The sequence below is a fragment of the Onychostoma macrolepis genome, chromosome 09, assembly GCF_012432095.1.
Source record: "Onychostoma macrolepis isolate SWU-2019 chromosome 09, ASM1243209v1, whole genome shotgun sequence".
In the NCBI taxonomy this organism is placed as follows: Eukaryota; Metazoa; Chordata; class Actinopteri; order Cypriniformes; family Cyprinidae; genus Onychostoma; species Onychostoma macrolepis.
Genome location: NC_081163.1, coordinates 10,901,919 through 10,924,837, shown reverse-complemented (window position 1 = coordinate 10,924,837; position 22,919 = coordinate 10,901,919). Strand labels below are relative to the sequence as shown.

Sequence of the window (22,919 nt, the reverse complement as noted above, 5' to 3'; positions counted from 1 at the left end):
TAATATTACTAATAATAATTAAATATTTGAGTAATTTTAAGTTGAAAGTTTGCTGAGGTCCACATGCTTATAGAATATTTTACCAGATGGTGTTTAAATAGTTTACCAAAGAAATTGTGAGCAGAATACAAATTACATTATTGTATGTTAATATCATTAGATAACTCATGAGACAACAAAACTAAAAAATAAATGAAATTAAAAAAACATAATGCATCGCCTCTTTAGGGCTTTTGTATATACCTGATCTTTGAATCTTGTTTACATTCGTTAAATAGTCCGGTCGATGCTAATATTAGGTATAAATGGGACCTTACTGAAAGGCGCATATTAAAATTGACAAAGTGAACACCTGATTTTTTTTTTTTAAACAATGATCATTAAGTGCAGTCAAACAAAATATTAAAACTGTAAATGACTTCAAATTGATTTTAGATTAGCTTGAATTATTCTATGGTATACGAAAACGGAATGGAACTGAGAAGAACCAGTTAATTCAATTATAAATGGTCACTTACCGTAGAGAGCTAGAGGAGGTAATGGATCACCGGTGCAGATGAAAAATTGCGGGGAAGTAAATGGTGCAAGGTTACGCTGATTTTTATATGCAGTTCTGTGATAAACCCCTATGAAAGCCTGGGTGGACTTCACTGCTTCTAGACAGGATGTTTTTAGTATGACGAGGTTGCTCAAAATAAAAACAATGACTCTCTAGGAGAGGTTCAAATATCTAGATTGGATCCATTGCAAACAAAACAGCAAGAAATTGAGTTCAGGATCTCACTGCGGGAAAAGAATGATCGAAACATGGCTCAGTAATTAGCTGATGGGGAGCTAATGGGCAAAGCTACAAATAGTCACACAAGACTCGTTCCTGTCTCTATCACAGCTGCTTGTTGATACTTCTAATACCATTACTACTGAGACATCACAGTTGGAAAACAAACCTCCTTAAACTTCAAGTGAAACACTAACAGAAGACAGATTCTAATATTTTTCAAAGCAATGAATCAAAAGCAAAAACCTCACCGACAGCAGCATTTTATGTGAATTTGATCAGTCTTCATAAGGAATCAAACCCACAAACATAGTGTTAGCACCATACTCTACAAACTGATCTAAAATATCTTGATTTTGACATTACGATAAAGCACAAATGCTTGTCTTTGCTAGGCTCTTTGTCAGGCTACACTGATCAGGAATGAGCATGCAGCTGTAGGCGGGCAGAGGCTCCAAACCTCAGCCTCTCAAGCCTGCTTATTTCATTTAGTCTAAGAGCTTTCATTAGTCATCACCATCAGCTTTAATAAAATTTCCCTCCAGATGGTAGAAGAGAAGGCGGTGCCACCAAAGTGAGCTTTTCATTTGTTGGTGAATGGTAAAAGTGAAAATCTATTGTGGAAATCACTTGCAAGTTCTGAATTAAATGAAGACAAAGTGATGTTAATAAAATGGGTTTTAGTACAGTCTGCCACAAAAGGAAGGCCTACCACTTCTCACCATATGCCATAAATCAGTAGTTCACAGTGGATCATGACCTAAAAATGAGCCATCTGGGGAAACAAATGCTACAAGCTAAATAAAATTTAAAAAATTAAACTAATTGTACACATGTGCAGTAAGCAAAGCAAATACAATAGACTTATCTTTTACATTATTTAAAAAAAAATACACTACAGCTCAAAGGTTAGAGGTCAGTATTTTTAAATTAATACACTTATTGAGCAAGGATGCATTAAATTGATCAAAAGTGTCAGTAAATTCATTTATATTGATTTCTGTTCATGCAATTTTCTGTTTTCAGCACTGATAATAATAAGAAATGTTACTTGAGCACCAAATCAGCATATTGGAATGATAAAGTATATAAATATATAAAAAATAGAAAACAGTTATTTTAATTTGTTATAATATTTAACAATATTACTTTTTCTGTATTTTTGATCAAATAAGAGAGAGACTTATTTCAAGAACATTTAAAAAAAATAATAATAATAAATAAATAAATTATGACCCCAAATTTTTGAACAGTAATGTATTGTATATGTAAAATATAATTTGCATAAGATGTTTAATTTTTAAAAATATTTTGTACAATAATTTGTCAGTTTAAAAAAAGGCACAAAAAACTATTTAGGTTGAGCCACCACTTGATGCCCAATGTAAAATCTGGGTCCTAAAGCAAAAGCACCGTCCAATCCATCACTTTGAAAGAGTTATATATTCATCATTTTGCATCAGCTGGGAGCATGAGAAATGCTGGAGGGGATTATAATGTTTCCTGCCGAGTGGAAACATTTAATCTGTCTTTCCCAAAAGTCTGAAAACCACTTACTCATTCTAAACATCAAAGTATGAAGATGTGCAGAGTACTGAAAATATGATGAAAGACAAACACTGTCCAAATAATTAATCAAGATCTGCAAACATGCTGACCAGTCCTGCTGAAAAGATGATTTATGCTGGTTTAGATGCTGTTCTAGCAGGTGGACCATGCTGTTCAATAGCTGGTTGACCAAAAAAAAGTCTTGTTAGTTAAGCTAACTGACCCAAAAGTGCTACCAACTGCATCAATATAGCATAGTACTAAACTAATGTGTTTTTAGAAGACATTTTCCAATGGCTTGTGATATAAAACTGCTCATACCGTGATTTAAGATTCATTTCACACACAGTGTTCTTGCCTCTGTAATATTAAACATTTGCTATAAAAATCAGGCCCTTGGGGCTAAAAGGATCATTTTTGTGGCCCATGAACTTTCCAAAGGTGTTCAGCCTAATGCTAGGGCTAATTACTCTGGCTTTTTGAAAGCATTGTGGATTTCAGAAAGATAGATAAACTTAGTGAGCAGGCTTCTCTATATGGATCAGTAGCTATGGCTGCAGTGCCTCCTTTTTTGACCCTCCTCTCTGCTCCCATCATTTCTAAGAAGCCTCTGTCTGAGAGCACAAGGCTCTTTGAGAACCTCCACCTTCTAAGAATGCTCTGGCTCCTTTCATTTCTTCCTTCAGAAGCCCACAGTCTTTTTTTTGGTCTTTCGCTTTCTGGCTTTCTTCTTGTCCCCTCCTGGTCCCTGCTGAGGAACAGTGAATTGATCTGCAGCTCTAAGCCAAGTATACATCCACACGCACAGACGCACAGACGTACAGACGCACACACACACACGCACACCCTTCCTGTGGTTTGCCAGTGATTGTATTCACACGCACACAGAGCAATCTTCAAAATGAAAACTGTAACAGGATTACTCCGAGACACCGCATTGTGTGACAGACATTGGACAAACTAAAAAATATTGCATTTCCTGATATTTCTCGTTTTCAAGCAATGCTGCCAATCTTCTGGGTAAAATAACAACCAGAGCCGTCAAAAGAACTCTGAAATAAGTGCAATACTCAGAAGATGGAAGAGTTTGTTTCAATTCATTTTGACATAATGAAAATGATGGCAACAGTCTTACCAACATGACCTGTGAAAACTGCATTCCCAAATTTCTGTCAACCTGTGTTTATTGTTATTTCTTTTAAGAAATAGTTCACCCCTAAAAAATCTGTCATGATTTACGAAACCCGTATGCTATTATTTTGTTCTGTGCTCAACAAAGGAACATTCCTAAGGAGCTCCAGAAAGCACAAAAATCACTATTAAAGCACCATAAATGTGGTTCATATTCGTGTGCTACATTTCAAGTATCTAGATAGCTTTCCATGAGGAAAAGACTGACAGGTGATGATTTACTGATAATGTTTCTCTATTCCACATATTCAAACTGTCATGTTCGGTTGTGGCAGATGTTAGAACCAATGGCGTTCGGCGTCACTGAGTATTTTTGAATTGATTTTCACAGAATAATGACTTAAATTACTTGGTCTATTCCTCACAAAAAGCTATTGTGTGAATTTATAAGACACTAAATATAGAGTACAACAGACTATATTTTTGGCATTTTCTTTTAAGAGAATAACAGATATGGTCATTATGAACGTCACAATGTGATTCTTTAAAAATTCTTCTTTTTTGTTACCCAGAAACAAATATAATAGCATACAGGTTTAGAAAATCATGAAGGAATATGTAATAATAATAACATGTAATTTTTGGGTGAAGTATTCTTTTTTTATATTGACATATTGTGTAACACAGCTCTAAGCGAATGAAAACAACCTGCAGTTTTAAATCTGAAAGTGCACCGTGTATAAAGTTGTCGTCTCTCAAAAGAAAGTGTCGACTCGGAATCATTGAAACGAGTCGTTTTTAAAACGAATCTTAATTGGTTTCATGTTGACGTCAAAAAGAAATGCTTTTGGGGCGTTAAAAATAGCCGTTTCCCCAGTAACGCTGAACACAGCATTGCTCACAAACACTGCTTTAAAATGAAATCGACCAATCAGACGAATCACCGCAGATTAGCGTCACAAAGGAGGGGTTTGGAAAAACGAATCTTTGAGCAAATCATTTGGGAGTCGTTTGGGAATCGTTTGAGCAAATAAGGTAAAAATAAATGCATGTTATAAGAAAATGAAAGTGTTTTTTGACCTTGCATGCATGTCAACCTGTTGTTGGGGACTCCCAAAACCAAAAAGAGAACCTTTCATTACCCATAGGGGCACTTTAAGAGTCAATGACTGAAAGGAGCACATGTTTAACAGTGCACTGTGAAAATCCCAACTGGTTGAAAAAACATTTAACAAAGCATAAAAACATTTTTACTTCATCTTTTCAATGGAACTTTTGTTCTTGTTTCCCCTGCACTTACAGGCATAGTTCTTCATAGACAGTTTGAGGTTCACCACTAACCACTGACACCTGAAAAGCTCCACTCAATGTCGAAATCTCAGTGAAGAGGGGCTAAAACACTTTAGGTGAACAACAGCTCTCCCAGGCAGGGTAATATTTTACGTGGCAGTTCAATCAAAACAGTTAGACGGGTATATTGTCAGAGGATTTATGTAGTCTGGACAGGTCTCTTCTGCTCAGCCAATTGAAAGAATGCAAAAGAAAGAGACAGGCGGCATGAAAACATATGGGTGGAATAATTAATAGTGAGGGTTTTTTTTAATAGCGAGCAAGTAATTTGTGGAGAACCACCCAGCTATGTGGTTAATTCATCCGTGAAGAACATTAGGAATCTTTATCTGTGTTTAGCAGCTGTCATTTACAAACTCTACATATACGTCTGACAACCCAACCGACTGTTGTAGTCCATCAAAGGCATAATTGTCATTATGGTATGGTCCTTGGGGGGGTTTATGTAATTTTGCTGGAAAAATGACAAATTAGTGAAGTTGTCAGTCTGTTAGGAGCATCTTAATTATCTGTCATTTCACTCAGCAATGCCAAAAGAAATATGAACGGCACTTTGAGAATCAATAATTCTTTGGAGGCTGCATATCATGCAAGGCTTGTCATTTATGGCATATTTTACAGCGGAGAACAAAGGAAAATTAATTTTACAAGGAATACGATCTGTCTTAATGGCGGCTGCTACTTTAACTTGGATGGAAAGTACATCACAATAATTTACAAGAGTTCAGTTTAATTAGGAGGAAAAAAATTCATCCGCTGAATTCCTTTTTAATTGGTGTACAACCTCACAACATGATTTCTTGTTACCAAAGTCCCGAAGCATGACTGGGCTTTGTACCAGGAAATGAAAAGCAGTTGATAATCATACCAGACTCTAAATAGAATAACAGAACTGATATTGGACAAGCTTGTTAGAATTATCATTAAATCTTTCCCTTTGCAAGATAAAAATACAGGCAGCAGTAGATTTTGGGGTGACTTCATTTCAGGTTTCTGTTTTTAAATCTGAACTCTGATTTTTATTATTACTTTGTATTCTGATGTTCAAATTATTATCTTGAGTCACTGAATCAGAACATCTTATTCTCTGCGCTTGTTATATTAAGTTCACATTTTTAATTTGAAATGAACGATTCATTGGTGCATGATTATTCCAAAAATTTAAATAAATAAAAAAATCAAATCTCAAGATGTAGTAGGTTGCTTTTCCTCCAAAATAAATTTCCCTTTCTGGAAAATTGTTGCATAGTAATAATGTTAGCCAATGGTTAGGCATTGTTATAGCAAAACCTGGTCTGGCAGAATTCTCAAACAATATGGTACGTGATGCCCACTGTTCATAAACCATACTGCTAATTCTGGTGAATGAAATCAATTCCAGCCCTATACAATATGTATACTACACACACACACACACACACACACACACAGCGTGTTTCCAGTATGTAAAGATAAAATCAGTATATACTTGAAAATCTAATTCAACACAAGTTCACTTTGTCAAACAACATTTTGGCTAAGTCACATTCATACATACAAGCACGGATACAGGATTTGAACAAATGACTGCAGGATTTATCTAAACTAAGATATACATTATAGATGAACAATGAGTGCAAGTGGAAAATAGAAAAACAAAATGCAGGGTTGTTCTTGTTTACAATGTTCTGACCTACTCTTCCAGGCATGCATTTTTTTATGAGTATTATCATGTAGACTTCTTTTTACGTTTATCTTCAATTGATTTTTTGTTTTTTAAAGAGTTGCTTTGTTTTGGCTGTATCTTGTTTTTCATTGCAAAACGACTTACGAAAGTTTAAAAGCATTTAAAATCGACTTCTAATTCAACACACAAGACCCCTGACTCTGAAGGAAACTTGGTTTGGTTTGTCAAACAACATTCTACCTAACTGGATAACTGATTTAACAAATGTAACTTAAATCAGTCTTTAAATCCTGGTAGTTCACGACTAACCCTCATGACCTTTGACTGGACTTTGGGAGTTGAACATTCTGTAAAGACGGTCTTAATTAGGGTTTATAGACATTCATGAAAAGCTAAAGAGCCACTGTGACATTTAAATAAAGATCTGGTAGATGAGGACTATGATCTTGTATAGCTGTCCATTTTAAAATAAACTAAAGTTAAAGACATCTTTTCTGTCTGTTGAGCCTCACAGGAGTTAAAGCCGTGCCCTGCATTGCACAAGCCTAGTATAGCTTTTTAACTGGTTAAAAACCAACCCAATCTTTTAACCTCCAACCCACACAGAAATTAGAATCGCTAAAATAAAAATTAGTTGGAAATGATGTGGTTACAAGACACAGCGGATGACATTTCATTTGTACTATTTTATAGAATAATTAGTGCTTATTCTAAACCTTAATTCTAAATAAACCTTTAAATAAATAAACCTTTATTCTTATTTATTCTAAACATTTGCACTTAACTCATTTGTTGTACAGGCGTGAAAAATACCCCAATTAGTGCAGAGGTGCGGTGTTATTATTCTAAGTGATCAGATTCATATTTTCCTGGTAGACAATAAAACAGGTGAAAAAAATCCCACAAACTTGAAATGAGCCACATTTACAAGCAAAACGTCATAGAGATTTGCAGGTGGGCTAATGTGCCTTGGACCAGTAATCAACCACCTAGCAACAACCCAGAACACCCTAGCAACTGCATAGCAACACAGTAATAATAATAAAAAAAAACACTCAGGACCACATAGCACTGCCCAGGCAATCAACCACAAGCATCACAAGCGAGTTGCACAACCAAGCACTAGTATTCACATTTTGAAAACTGACGGCCTTGAACCATTAATGTTTAAAAAAGTACTTATTTCATATGAGTTCATTTAAAAAAGTATTTCTTAATAATACATAGAAAAACCATTTAAATATTTAAACCGCTAAAATTAGAAACTTTATCAACTATATCACTGCTTTGGCATATTAAGTTATTGCTTTTCAAATAAAACAGCGTGCAGCATATATTAGTCTTAGTACCACATAACTTTTTTCTGTTAAGTGCAATGAACTTGGTGTAATATTCAAGTGAAATTAACACGTTTCATTGTTTCAAATGAACAATTTCACTGTTAGGTTTTACAATGCATACAATTTTTTTGGTTGAAGTTAGTTTTTAATTTTAGTAAAATGGAGAAGGAAACGTCTTTATGACTGCAACGCAAATTAAAGCTCTTCAGTTTCCAAAAAAAAGTCAGATGAATGCAGTCAGATGCATTGCATTCATTGTTTCAGAGTATAAAAGATCTGCTTGTGTATGCCACACTTCAAGAACAAAAGGAAGAAATGCCCTCAGATCGCATCGTCTCAGTGAATCTTTTAAGACTCCCCTCCTATTTGTGCTCAAACTCACTTCACAGAGATAGACATGTCCTATCTGTTTGCAGCGTGTGAGGCTGACTACTTCAAAAAGCTCCTAATAAAAATAGATTTTGGGAAGACAGTCTGTATTAGAAGCCTTCGTTTCGACTAATGGGGCTTCACGACAGCCGGTGGGATTATTCATTATCATTCCAATTTCTGAAAGCAATGCCTCGATGAGCCCCTATCATACCAAGTGTGAGCTCTACAGGTGAACAAGGTAAAAATATTCCATTTCCCCCCGCCGCGGTGAATACAGGGCTGTGACTGAATGCATGTAGAGGCAGTGCTAATCAGAGCCATTGTGCTTCAGGTGTACTAGAGAGACACAAATCATGAAGTGGACTATAAATGAGGAGCATAATTCACTTATTTAAATTCCAATCTTTTCCTCTTATCTGACATTAAAAGGGATCTTTAGTGGCATTTTCATTAGGATACTAAAATAACAGGATACAGCCCATTCTCTCCTGCTGCTTCCTTCTTTTTTCATCTTTATCAAAGCGAGTGAACGCAAGCCGCTGGACGCCTTCCAAAGGAAGGATCACAGTGTACAGGAGAGGCCAGGGCTATAATTGGGTAAAGGACCGACTGGTTGCTCTAATCCCCCTCCTGAATCATTAAGGAGAAAAACACAATTGTGCGAGTAATTGATGGCTAGTTTCGGTCTGTTTTTCCCACATTTTTCTAAGAACTGTGCATTGGGATTCCTGAGAGTAGCATTGCACACAATGCTAATAATCCTGCCGAAAAGACCAACATAGATGTAGACACATACAATGAGTTTTGATGGCTTTTGTTCAGACTTCTTTGCTCAACCAAGACTATGCTGCTTTATAAGCCATCACACTAGTGAAATTTGGGCAAAAAGTCTATTGTCAATTGTCAAAAGTGTAGCAATGTATGAAGCACAGTTCACACAGAAGTCACTTTCTGTTAGTCAACATGGCATATTCACATGATCAACTTAAAATGAAAATCATGTAATTCCCTATTTAAATGCCTGTTTTTATCCATAAAAATGTGCAGAACAATGGTAAATGTGACCACACATTAGTACACTACAATAAAACAATACTATACTACTAGAACTACTACAATACTAGAAATTAATAAGACTTAAATCTCTAATGAAAAAAAATAAAACACAGCAATGACCTCCAAATAGATCAAACAGTCCTTAACATGAATTGTTTGAGTGGGGCCTATGCATGGTGCTGACCATCTCAAAAGTGTTTTATTTCAATCAACTTTCCTCAAAATGGGAGTCATGTGGACAACGTTGGCCAACAATTTCAACAATGGAATGTCAAATTAACAGTTTTTGAACTCCAAAAAAAGCATCCCACTGCCTCAGAATGAAAGTCACCATGTGTAGTGTAGATGACAATAGCTGTGCGACAAATTATACCACAAGTCACCTCTGAAAAGATCGAAGACACCAAGGGTGGTAATACTTCACAAAACAATAACATCAAAATGTGTTCGGTACTGTAACTCCAAACTGCTGTTGAGCAGATAATATGTTGAAAAGTTAGTTCACCCAAAAATAAATTGTCTATGTTCTGTAAAACTCAAAAGAATATATTTGTCAGTAGGATTTTACTTATTCTAAAAAATAAAAAAAACATTGGATCCCACTGACTTTCATTGCATGGACGGTCGATTTCATGCAAGTCGGTACTTTATGTACCTCTAAAAGGTGCATATTATACCTTGGAGTAGTAATATGTACCTTAAAGGTACCCCACATTAACCTTATGTAAATGGAAATCTTTATCTGTGTAAATGTTCATATTTTTATATGTCCTGAATGGTTGAGATTTTTTTTCTTTTAAAGCAAAACTCAAAGTCCTAATCCTTACCCTTAGAGCCATAAATCCTATTCAAAACTGTACAATGATCAACTGTACAATGTTCACATCCCATACTATGTAACACGCCAAATTAATTCTTTGCTGTTGTTTATAATCGCATACTAGTAAGCCTATTCACGTCATACTGATAATTAATGAAACTAATCCAGGAGGAACATATTCAAATTAATTAGAGTAAAATCTCTTGACAATTTTTCTTTAGTGCCATTAATTTCCTCCTCACACTTGAGTAATTTCACACAAGTCATTTAGAGGGGGCGCATTATGTCGCATACTATGTCCACCTCTACACCACCTAGACTAAAAACATGTGGAGATTCTTTAGCATTAAAACAACTGCAAAATCTTTTAGAAAAATGCGAATTGTTAATATGATCATTTTCTAAGCCTGAATTCTTTCCCTCACAGTGTAGATCTCTCCTGAGTTTAACTTCTGAATCATGACCCAGAAAGTAAGCCACCCCCGCCCCTCCAACCCTCCACCACAGCAGCAAATCATTCCAGGAAGCTTCCACTGGAGGCCTTTCTCAATCCCTTCCCTCAGCACCACACATCCACATACATCTTAGAAAACATTTCGCAATGTTTGAGTGATTTCTCCACTGAACATGGTAAAAACACGTGCACAAACATGCTCATAAATATCAATGTCTCCAAAGTCACATTTAAGAATACATCTACTCTTGCTATTCTCTGGATTAATATGCTTATCAGACACAATCATGCGCTCTACTGAATAAGAGCAGAATAATTTTATCTCTCTTATAACAGTCAACCTCAAACAAAGAAAGCAATCAACTTAATGAAGACAGATGCATAGTCTCGCACAGCCAGACTTTTGAGCATCGCCATAAAAATGGGTCCAGTTTGCAGCATATTCTGGACAACAGGCATGAAATTTGACTCATCTTAAATAGATTATATAATTAAAACTAACTTAAAGAGATAGTTCACCCAGTTCAGATGTTTTTCCAAACCTGTATGAATTTCAGACTTCCAAAGTATTAAATTTTTCCATAATATGGAGGTCAACGGCTACCAGCAACTGTTTGGTCAAAATATCTTCTTTTGCTTTCAGTTGAAGAAAGAAATACAGGTTTGGAACAAATTCAGGGTGAGTAAATCATGATAGAACTTTCATTTTAGGTTAACTTTACTTTAATCTGAAAAAAAAAAACATTTATGCTCACCAAGGTTGCATTTCTTTGGTACATGATCCTTTAGAAATTCTTCTATTTTACTGATTTGGTGCTCTAGTAATAACTTCCTCTTATCAATTTTGAAAAAGTTGTGCTGCTTAATATTTTTGCGGGAACAGTAATATATTTTTTAGGAGTCTTTGAATAGGAAGTTCAAAAGACCAGCATTTTATTTGATTTGAAATATAAATATTTTGTAACATTATACATGTCTTATTAAATGTAATGTGTCCTTGCTAAATAAAAAAGTCTGGTGCCACTAACATGGAAAATATTATCATATCATGTGATTAGTCCTCAGATACACTATATCAGCCCACTACCTCATAAACACAAGCTGGACTGCTATCTGATATCTAGCAGCTCTTGCCAAATTTGTGAGCAATATGCATCAGGCGGTCAGCAAATGGACTTTGGTCAGTCCGTGGGCCCGCCGTCTGAAGTTGAGACTGGAGACGGAGTAAATCAGTTGAAAGTCATGAGGGGGAGAGAGACAGTGGGAGAAGGGCAGAGAAAGGTGAGCGCAATGAGAGAGGAACAAAAATTGGGGAGTAGATTTATGTTTCCACGGCTGCTCGAGTCCCAAGGAGCATTAGCTGAACTCATGAGCTGTAGACAGCTAATCTTTTGTTATGGGGAAATAAACACACAATGTTAGCCACCGTTTTACAGCCGCTGATCCAAGGCGGATGATAAAAGATCCAGTGGGCCCAGACCACACGGCTTAATGACCCTGAGAGCAACACACGATTTATAGGCGCTCGGTCCCCATCATCACTCCCTGCTGCTAATTTATGTCGAGAAAGGGAGCTGGACTCAATATAAGAGAAAACTGTTTTAGAGAATGACTAAAAACTGCTTTTATAACAACAGGATTCCTTATACTCTCAGACTATGTGTCCTAATATACAATAACAAGCTTGTCTTCACCATTGTTTAGTTTGGTTGATTTATGAGACTCCGTCAAGAAGGAAAATTCCATGTAGCTGTGAACACTTGCATCCTGTCATACAAAGAAATTAGTTTGAGCACTGAATTAAGATGCATGTGATTACGCCATGCGAATGAGAGCCATTAGAAACAATGAGTTTGATTAATTGCCATAGTCCTAAAATCTTCCAACAAATCAACGTATGGTGAGAATCCACTGGGAGGCACCTAATTCTTCCCGTTGTAATTGGGTCCAGCTACAATATTACGCCCCTAACTTCCAAAATCCACAAAGCCGGAACCCAAAACAAGCAACGCCACCTCTTCTCTCCCACAGAGACCAAAACATCACAAGCATGGCTAGTTCTGTAAAGATATTCCAACTCTACACAGATGTTCTGCTTCTTTGCCTGGAGTGTTGTCAGATCGAACTTAATTGGTTTTCATTTGAGGAAACGGTTGTTCTGCAAGCAATACTTTAGTGAATTTTGTCATGGCTGCCTTGTGGCCGAGCTCTCTACCGTACGGCCCCTTCTGCCTGGTGTGAATGGCTCCTCTGTGTGACCAGCCAAGGATCTGCCAGGGGGACCCTCTCTTTGTTAGGTGAATGGGCACAGCTAGACCATCTTAAGGCACACTAATGTACCATGGCTGGACCACAAAGAGCGCGTAGTAATTTGCCAAGCATAATGGCACGTCTTTAATTCGGCCGAGGGGGAAACAGACCCTTAAAAGCGAGCTTACAGATGAGGAGTCCCATTCTAGTTCCTACTCTATTCATATCGTAAAAGGGCTTGTTTTCTTCCGGCTCATTGTCATCCTGAACCGAATGTCGGCAAACAACGATGGGTCGAAATTAAAACAACGCGGCGGCTCCTGGCCTCACTAAACAGGCCCAGAACACCATAAACATAAACAAAAAAAGAAAGAAAGGCACAATGATTCAGACCAGCTGCTAAAATGATGTCATTTAGCAGGATTAGGTCACTGGTGGATTATACTTTTGGGAGAGGTGCAATGTAAAGTAAAAATACACATACAGTACAGGAAGGAGGAAGTGCAATATTTACAAAGTGCTTGGGGACAGAGAGAGTTGGAACCCTGACTGGCCCATCAGAGAACCTGGTGAGTGGGAAAATAGCCTTAGTACTCGACATACAGGTGTCTGGCAATTCGTTATCTTCAGTCCCCAGACAACCAACGTGTTCCTCTGCAACGAAAGACAACTCCAGAAGGTGCTGGATGAATATTTAAAAACCCAAACAAGTCGCATTTAACCCAAAGGTTAAAAGAAAAAAAAAATCTTAAGAACACTTTTAAAGTATTTAGACATCATGGTATGCTAGGGTCTATTATAATGCCTTTAGGCAGATTTAAATAATAGGATATGAGAAACTGTGAGGGGGCTACTTGACTCTCAAAATCTCAATGCCAAAAAAAAGAAAGAAAAAAAAAGTTAGTCTCCTTGAAGTAATGTATAAAAAAAAAAAAAAATGATTTTATGCAAAAATATTTATGCAACACTGAACAAATTACAAGCATTATAATAAATGCTATGGAATATTATTAATTTTATAAATGCAAATATAAATCTAACACTACCAAAAGTCAGTAAGTTTTTTTAATTGTTTTTTTTTAAAGAGGTCTCATGTTCACCAAGGCTGCATTTATTTGATCAAAAATACAGTAAAAACAGTAATATTGTGCAATATTACGATTTAAAATAACTGATTTATATTTTAATATATTCTAAAATGCAATTTATTCCTGTGATGGCAAAGCTGAATTAAATGACAAAGCAGTACTTTTTCATTTTTCTTTGATAAATAGAAAGTTCAACAGCATTTGTTTCAAATAAAAATATTTGTTAATTTGTATGTTGATGCTTGCTAAATAAAAGTATGAATTTCTTTAAAATATCTCTTATCTCTTACAGGTTAGACATATTTTTCTCGCTGTTATGGGCGAAATGTGTCTTGGAATTTGGAAATACATGCTTTTTTTCATGAGATTTACTCTGCTATCACAATTATCTTGGCAAAGTCAAGAAGTCAAGAAACTACGTTCTTGCTAATGACTGCGACTGTAGACATATTTTCAGAAATCAATTTCAGTGAGGCTTCTTCGTAGAACTTGTTACTTTCACACAGTCATACAAAATATATTTTCAGAAGAAGTCTGAAACATGAAAAAGACCCTGGTGATTTGTCAAACACATCAACATACAAGCTTTAATTAGCTTAAAAACAGCCAATTAAATATGTCAGCCTCTCTCACGGTTTTCTTTTGAGGACGGGAAAAAGAGCCTCAGGCTGCGCCGCTCCACAAATGGCTGCAATGAAAGTTTCAGCCCTTTCTCTTTGCCAGAACGCTCCTTTTCAGAACACTCAATTTCTGACATAGAATAAAGGGATTTGACTTGAAAGGCTCCCTGACTTTGTCCGCGGTCACAGAGACAGAGAAATAGAGAACAAGGAGCGCCGGGGTGACAAAAACAAAAGACAAAAAGAGTAAGAAAGAGAATAGGCGGAAAACCTCACGCAGATTCTCCAGGAAGACTGGAGATCTCCATTATGACTCGGGTTCCTGTTAAAGAAAGCTGTACTCAAGTATGAAGCAGATGGTAGAAGTAGAACTTTGACTAGAGTCTTCCTCAAATTCACAAAAAAAACATATCAAATGCATACTAAATACAAAATGTTCTGAATGTACAACATCTCACGTCCCTTGTCCACCAAAATGGTGCCATTTTGTGTGTGCCAGAGCCTTTTTAGAAATTAGAAATCACTAAAAAGTCATTATTAAACAACTAAAGAAGTGATTTATGTTAATACAACAATTGAATGATATTTAATACTCATTTTACATAAAGTCAAACCAATTATGTCTTGTTCTATGTTGCATCTGACTGGACACTATAGCTTAGAAAAAGTTCCAGATCAGGCAGGGACACCTGCACCCTGCTGATGGAAAAGCGGCAAAAGTGAGGTACTTCTGAGGTTCTTTTGTTCCTCATGTTTCATTCAGGTAATTACATCTTGCAGAGTGTTTACAACAAGGAGAAACCTACTTACAGAGGCATCACGAGCATGTCATCTTTGAGGATGCAGGACTATTGTTGAAACAGGTAGCAATCCTTCTGTAACCTTTGGAGAGAGAATCAGAGGAAGAACGTAAGTGTTTTATTTAGTGAAGCAAGAGAAGGAAGGTACGTGTTACACTACACTCATAAACAATCCACTAACCCTCTCAGTGGAATAGAAAACTCAGGCCCTGGAGCTCTGTTTAAAAGGAGATGTGAATATGGCACGTAAGAAGGAGCACCAGCCACAGCTACTACACTGGGTTCCCAAACGTTTTTGTATGCTGCACCCCTATGACCTACATTATTTACTTGAAGTACCCCCTGAGATTTTAAGTAATGCATTAGCAAGCATCGCAAATGACTGTTCCCAAAGAGGGCTTTCAAACATTCAAAAGTACAATAAAAACAAAAACATTTACTACAATTTAAAATAACTCTTTTCTATTTTAAAATATTTTAAAATCTAATTTATTCCTGTGATGACAACTTCAAAATACAACAATCTTGTAATCTGCTAATTTGGTGCTCCCTATGTTGAAGGTTGTGCTGCTTGATATTTTTATGGATTCTTTGATAAATAGATGGCTATTTGAAACAGCAAAGACATTTTAATGTTGCAACATATTTCTGACACTTTTGATCAATTTAATGCACCCTTGCAAAATAAAAGAAACACACTTATTTCTATACTATAAAATAAAAACATACTGACCCAAAATGTTTGAATGGTAGTTTAGTACAGGACAATCTCATATTTAAAGTTGAAATGCTGCTATTTGAATACTCTTATACATGATCTCACATAGTAAAGTGCAAGAGACTAGATACACACTTGAAGTGCATTGTCATTCAAACTTAAAGGGGTCATCGAATGCCAATTTTGCACAAGTTGATATGATTCTTTAGGGTTTCAATGAAAAGTCTATAACATACTTTGGTTAAAATTTCTCAATGGTAGTGTAAAAGACACGTTTTTACCCTGTCAAAATCAGCTCTGTTTTCAGCAAGCCATTTTTAGACCATGTTGCTTTAAATGCTAATGAGCTCTGCTGACCCCGCCCCTCTCTTCTGTGGAGTGACGAGCAGACTGTAAACTCCAGCCGCGAAACTGGCTAACTAGCACATTATTAGGAAAGGCGATTTGCAAAGATTCATAAAAAACCCTTTTACTCACTTCTTCTGTACATGAAGCTGGATCACAAATGATTCGAAAGTAACGTTAATCCTCTGCGTCTTCAGCGGCTCAGATGTCGGGAGTAAATGACGACTGCTATGTTCATTATTACATCCAACAACTAAACACCTCATTCGCTTAATCGGAGACATCTTGTCTTCCCCTGTACCAGAGTTGACACAATGGCGGACAGCTCTCAGCACACTAAAGGAAGACGACCTTGTCAATCAGCAATCGTGGGAGCTGGCTGTACAGAACTACGTCATTCGGACAGGAATCTCGGAACAGCCTGATTTGAGAAAGAGGATTTTGAAATAGGGATTTAAAAAAAAAAACACTGGGTGGATTTTTATCATTATAGGATGTGTACACACACTTCCAGCACACATTTATGTTTAAACAACTTGTAAAGTGAATTTTGCATCCGATGACCCTTTTAATGGTGCATAAAATTTATGTTGAGAGTAAGAACACTTTGAAAGCAAAAATCAAAGCAAAATGCTTTTAAATGTAGACACAACTAATAATAATATGATTCCTGTCACATACATTACACACTATAAATTCTTAGTTTTAAAAACACAAAACATTTCTTAGGTGACTTCATGATTGCAGATTATATGAATTCATTCTGTAAAAGGTTACAATAAACAACATCTTTTTCTTTTTCTTGAGCGCTACTCGTTCTTATCAAACTTTGCAATTAAAAGTGCACTACAGCATCCCACAGCTTGGACAACAACCGTCTCTACACTGATAAGAGCAAAGCCCAGTTGTTCAGGACTTAATTAAGATTAGGAAGAGCAAAGAGAGAGGCTGCCCCACTTCATAAGCCTCCGCCGACCAGGCACAGGGGCTTTGTGCTCTCTTCGTCTCTGAGGATCTAGTAAAGGTTAGTTCAGCATTGTATAGCGCAAAGCAGAGAGCCGGTGTGAGACACTGGGCTAGAGTAATTAAGGAGTAAATAATGAAGCCTTTCAACGAACCCCTGCTCCTATGATCTGATTGACCAGCGTGCCAAGGCCGTGTTCGATAAATCAATTAACAACCACTGAGAGTTACTGCCTTAAAAGGTCACGGAAACCGAGAAGTTTTAGCCACAGGCCGATCAACCTCAGCATCCCCATATTCCACAGGTGGTTTATCTTCTTAGGAAACTCTTCTTTATACGATTCGCAATTACACTGCTTTTTCCTGTCTGGACTTTTAAAATGAAATATCTCTTTCCATTAAATTTTTTATGTCTTTATTAAAAAACATGCAGGCTTGCAGCTGGCAGTGCTGGATTATGGATCAAGTGGCCAATGAGGCCAGTGCCCTAGAGTCTCAGACTGCCACGGGCCTTCAAAGCCTCGGGACATGCTGTCCGAGATTGGAAAAGGAAGCTGAACCAGACTGAATATAGTGCAAACTGAACACTAGACCTCCAGAGCTATAAATAAAGTATAATCTGGCCAAATCCGGTCAATTTCTTCCATAAGATTTCTTGAAAAATGTCTTGTGATTCTTTTAAAAAACTTATTTTATGTTCTGCAGGAGAAAGTAAGTCATACAGGTTTGGATGGAACAAGGGTGAGTAAATGACCATTTAAATTTTAGGGACAAATTTCCTTTTAAAAAGAATATGAAAACTAACAGGATACCAACAGAAAGTCACATTTAAGACCTGCACAAAAAATTAATACCGCGTACCCATAAAGTGCTTACACTGAATTAAATGCCAAATACAGTTTAAAGTAATATCCAGAAAAAATTTATGTCTATGCTTTACTACTTCCAGATGCTCATTTAAAAAGATGAGAGCTAAAATATGCATTCTACAAAATATGACGATGTTTACTTTATAGTGTTTATAATTCATCAACAGTAAATCATAAGCATTCGCTTGGGATAAATGCATTATATTTATTGACTGCGGACTGTTTTGAAACTATGAACCTGTAGAATGTGCAACAATGCAACATTTGACTTTGAACGTACAGCGCTGATATTAATTTATTCACAGCTTTTTGATGTTTGATAATCACATCAGGGTGTATCATGATTTCGGTTTTCCCATCCTTAAATTTAAGACTTCTTAAAATGATAATTAAGATGAGCTAATTATACCATTTAAAATATTTAAAACTTTTTATGGTGTGTTTACACTTGGCAGGTTTGGTTTGATTAAAATGAACTCTAGTGTGATTGGTCTGTTAGTGCAGTTCATTTTAATAAACCATGTTGCCCACTACAGTTGTGTGCAATGAAGGAATTCCTGGTGCAGTTTTGACTCTTGCACATTTTGTAAACTCTTCGAGAGATACTACCATAAGTACACACATTCAGCCCAGCACACAGCATTATTTTGGATGTTCGGTAAAGTTCCCAAAATATACATCACAAACGCTAATCTAATCAGGTTATGACTGTATTCTTATGCCTTTTGTTTTGCATCTTTAGGATCGTCGTTAAAAATCACACTGTGAATGCTATGCAAACCAGAACTAAATCATTTTCTTTTTTGGTCCACACCAAATAAAACCAAGAGAATCAAACTATAAGCGTAAACACACCAGAAATTTGATAAAACGTCATTTCAGACTTTGTAAAGGCCAACAGGGACTACGAATTACATGAGAATGTTAGTCTGGAATAAAATACATGGCATTATGCAAATTTTTAAAGAGAATTTCCTTGAAACACCACTAAAGAGTTATTCTATCAAACCACTCGAAATCCCTCAGGATATATGAGTAATCGTGGTTAATGATATGCGATAAGCTTTGTTCAATGGTCTCATTGGTAATATCAAGTTTAAGGTTACAATTCATAGCTTTACAATTTAATGCTTTTTCACAGCTGGGAATAAGCCCAGGAAAAATGATTCATTAAAGGATGACTAAATAAGGCTTATGCTAATCACCATGTTGAATGCGACGAACTGCGCGCTGTGGTAGGAATACGATGTGGCGGCTCACAACTAAGCACGTTGTTGCTCGTGTGAGAGATGGCAGTGCACTGTGGGCGTACTCTCCAAACAGCCAGGTGTTCACTGTGGGATAAACATTTGCTAACAGGCTCCAACAAGATCCCCAGGGCCCGAGATTAAGGGAGTCTTGCGAGCTACGGATTCAGAGTGCTGCTGCAGGTGGGAAGGCAGGCTATGGTTTGATCTCGGAGTTTTAATTTAGCTGTGACTGTTGCAAAATGATTGTGTCGCTTCAGCACTACTTTACAAAAAGTTGCTCCTTGCATGTCTTGTGCAACCTACTGCTGGCCTTCCAGCTCCTAAGGAATACATGACAAAATGAGAAACAGAAGAGGCTGCTGTTTTTCTGGATTTGACAACAGTTTGCCTGAAAACACTAAATAGCAGAGCTAACCTAAGCCAACAGTTCCCAAATGTCTCTAAAAGGCAAACAACAAATATTACATGTATCATATTTTTTAATGTGGTAAAATACCTATAATTATATAATACATTTTGAATTAAAAGTAAAAAATAACTTGATTTAACAATAATCTAAAGACATTTAAAATATAAAGTAAATATTAAAATAAAGAAATATATTTTATACAGATCAAGATTCAAGATTACTTTATTTATCCCTAGGGAAACCATGGCTGAATTCATAAATAATACCAAGCCATATAGCAAAAGCAGTAAGATTAGTATACTTTTCTGAATTCAGGCAAGTGGTATAGGACATTTTATTAAGTTTGTATTAAGGCCTAAAGTCAATGTCACCCTCATTAAGAGCCAAAAAGGACATTTTCTTAATTGATAAATAAAACTAAATCTGCAATGAGCAACAGCAGGCAGTGCAAGTAGAAAGATGGCGAGACAAAAAAAACAAAGACCATGTATGTGAACATGCTCTTGGACATCAAGTCAAGTAAAACCAATGAATGCTCACAAGCCAACAGTGTTAGCAGGATCAATATATTGTTTTTTTATTTTGGATTGTTAACACACAAGAGATTGCTATTGTTTTTGTAAATGTACCTATTTTGCTGCTGTCAGGCAGTGGTCCATTCATACCAATGACAGATATAGGAGTAATTTACAAACATGAATATGAACAATCAATGCAAAAAGACTGAATTTGAAGGAGAAAAAAACAGAACTGAGCATTTAGACCTATAATCTGAACATAGGCATTGTCTATATCAATTGCATTTAGGCAGCAGGAGGCTGGGTATGGCAGACCCACACAAAAGGCAACCATTGAAAGGCTGAGAGATGTGGTCTAAGGCGAGAGGACCTCCTGGGTCGGTGACCCGGTGTGACTGCGATCGGAGGGACCGCAGCTGCAGTAATTACGCCTCCCACAGTGGATCTAATGCCCGCCCTGAATCAATACAACAAGCCTGGAGTGGCACTATAAATACTGTAGCATCCGCCAACTTGTCAACAGTTTGTGCTTGACATTATATATGCTTATTACTGTCAACAACATAGATTATGTACTACGATGTATTAAACTGACTACATTGGGTACAGAATAAGATGATGACTGATTTATTTAATTAATGCACCATGCAGGCTACGACATGAGGAAAACCCTTTCCTCAACTGCTATCTTAAGTCTGTCCTCAAAATTGCAATTTAATGTTTTTTTATTTAAAAATAAACCATAAACTTTTAACGATATTAGAATTCTTAATGCATTATGTCTCACACAATATTGTTAAAAGTTTACGGTCAGTAACATTTTTTAAATGTTTTTGAAACAAGCTTCTTATGGTCAACAAGGCTGCATTTATCAAAAAATTTTATTAAAATAAAACAAATATTATTACAATTTCAAATTGTAATTTCCATTTTTAATATAAATTTTAAATTTATAATTTATTCCCGTGATGATTTTCAGCTCCCATTACTTCAGTCGTCAGTGTCACATGATCCTTCAGAAATGATTCTAATCATTCTAAAATGCTGATGTTCCTTATTATTAGCAACTTTGAAAACTGTTGTGTTGCTTTATTTAAAGAAATCATGATACATTTTTTAGATACTTTGATGAATAGAATGTTTAAAAACAGCATTTATTAAATGTGGATTGTTTTTTTGCAACACTATAAATGACTTTACTGTTGCTTTTAATAATACATCCTTGTTGAATAAAAGTATTAATTTGTTAAACAAAATAAAAAATAAAAACTACAAAAAATATTCAAATTATATTAAAACTTTCTGAATTATGTCTGTGGAAAAAAGTTACTTTTGGATGAAAATAAATTCTGATTATAAAGTCTATAGATATTTCCTATACCTGCAGTAGGTTCTGTACAACTGCTTACAGTGACTGTGACAATACCTGAATTAATTTTTTCCACATCTGCTTATGATTATTGATGAATGGCACCCAAATTATAGTTGGTCACTTTACATGTTGGTCAGATACCGTTTCTGGCCCTATTAAGCTGTGAAGTGAAACAGATACAGGTAGTCATACGTGTGGCTACACAAAACTTGCTTTGCAATTAATATTGGTTTTCATATGGGTAAATATCAAAAGCAAGGCATGAACAGAACAACAAAGTCAATAACATCCTAGGGAAATGGCATATCACAACTACACTGACAGCAAAATTATATACCCATATGTTTGAATTACACAAGACAAATGCATAAACTCAAATTGAGCATGTCTTAGGAGGAAATTGAAGTAATATATGTGTGACTGAGGAATTTAAGATTCCTGACAATGAACGGGCAATAAATTCTGCGCTGAATTTTGAACAGGAATATGATAGACCACATAAAGCGAAGCATGCAAAAGCAGGATTTCACATAAAGGTGCATTGGAATTGCTTGAGCTTTTCGGAGCACCTAAATGACTAAATAAAAGTCTCAATTGTAGTCTCCGGCGCCCGTCTGTGACGCTACATCAAACATCAGCAACATCAAAAGCTGAGATCACAGCAGAGCTTCTACAGCACTCAGGGCCTGGTGCCATCAAAAGTTCACCTCTCTCAGTTTATGCCAAATAACTTGCTTCATCTCATTGTTGGAGTTCTAAGCTAATGAACACACTGGAACTTTCCTATAATGAAACTGAATTAAAGTCAATGGATGAAGTGCCAATCCTGTGAGTAATTACTGCCAGTCAGATGAATCACAAAGCCACAGAATGTGCTCCCTCTCCTGATGGTCAACAGGGTGATTAATGATTCAGAGTAAACCTCTCGCTTTAATGAGATCATTAGTGAAAACAAATAACCCCTGGATGGGCGACCTAACTGTCTTTTTTCAAAGCAACGGGGGCACACACTTAGTTTACTAGCTTGATGCAAACATGTTAACCCATCTATCATTTCTCAGTATGACTGTATGTGCTCTTTGAAATATTATAAACTTCTGGACTGGAATGAATGAGCTCTATTTAGGCACTCAATACAACAACACATTACTCAATACAGTCTAACACATGCAATACTCTAATTAGTTCATTTAGGCATCTGC

At 36.2% G+C, this 22,919-nt stretch overlaps 1 protein-coding gene across 5 annotated transcripts in view; it reads right to left on the bottom strand.

Annotated features, from left to right (window-relative positions):
- sema5ba (sema domain, seven thrombospondin repeats (type 1 and type 1-like), transmembrane domain (TM) and short cytoplasmic domain, (semaphorin) 5Ba) overlaps nucleotides 1–22,919 on the bottom strand; it is a 137,111-nt gene that overhangs the window by 99,861 nt on the left and 14,331 nt on the right. For 4 of the 5 annotated variants that reach the window (XM_058787075.1, XM_058787080.1, XM_058787079.1 and 1 more), the window contains exon 2: nucleotides 15,284–15,355. The gene's annotated coding sequence lies outside the window, so the exon portion shown is untranslated. Of the gene's footprint in view, nucleotides 1–15,279; nucleotides 15,356–22,919 lie in introns of all 5 variants that reach the window. The other variant, XM_058787077.1, reaches the window with a different exon arrangement.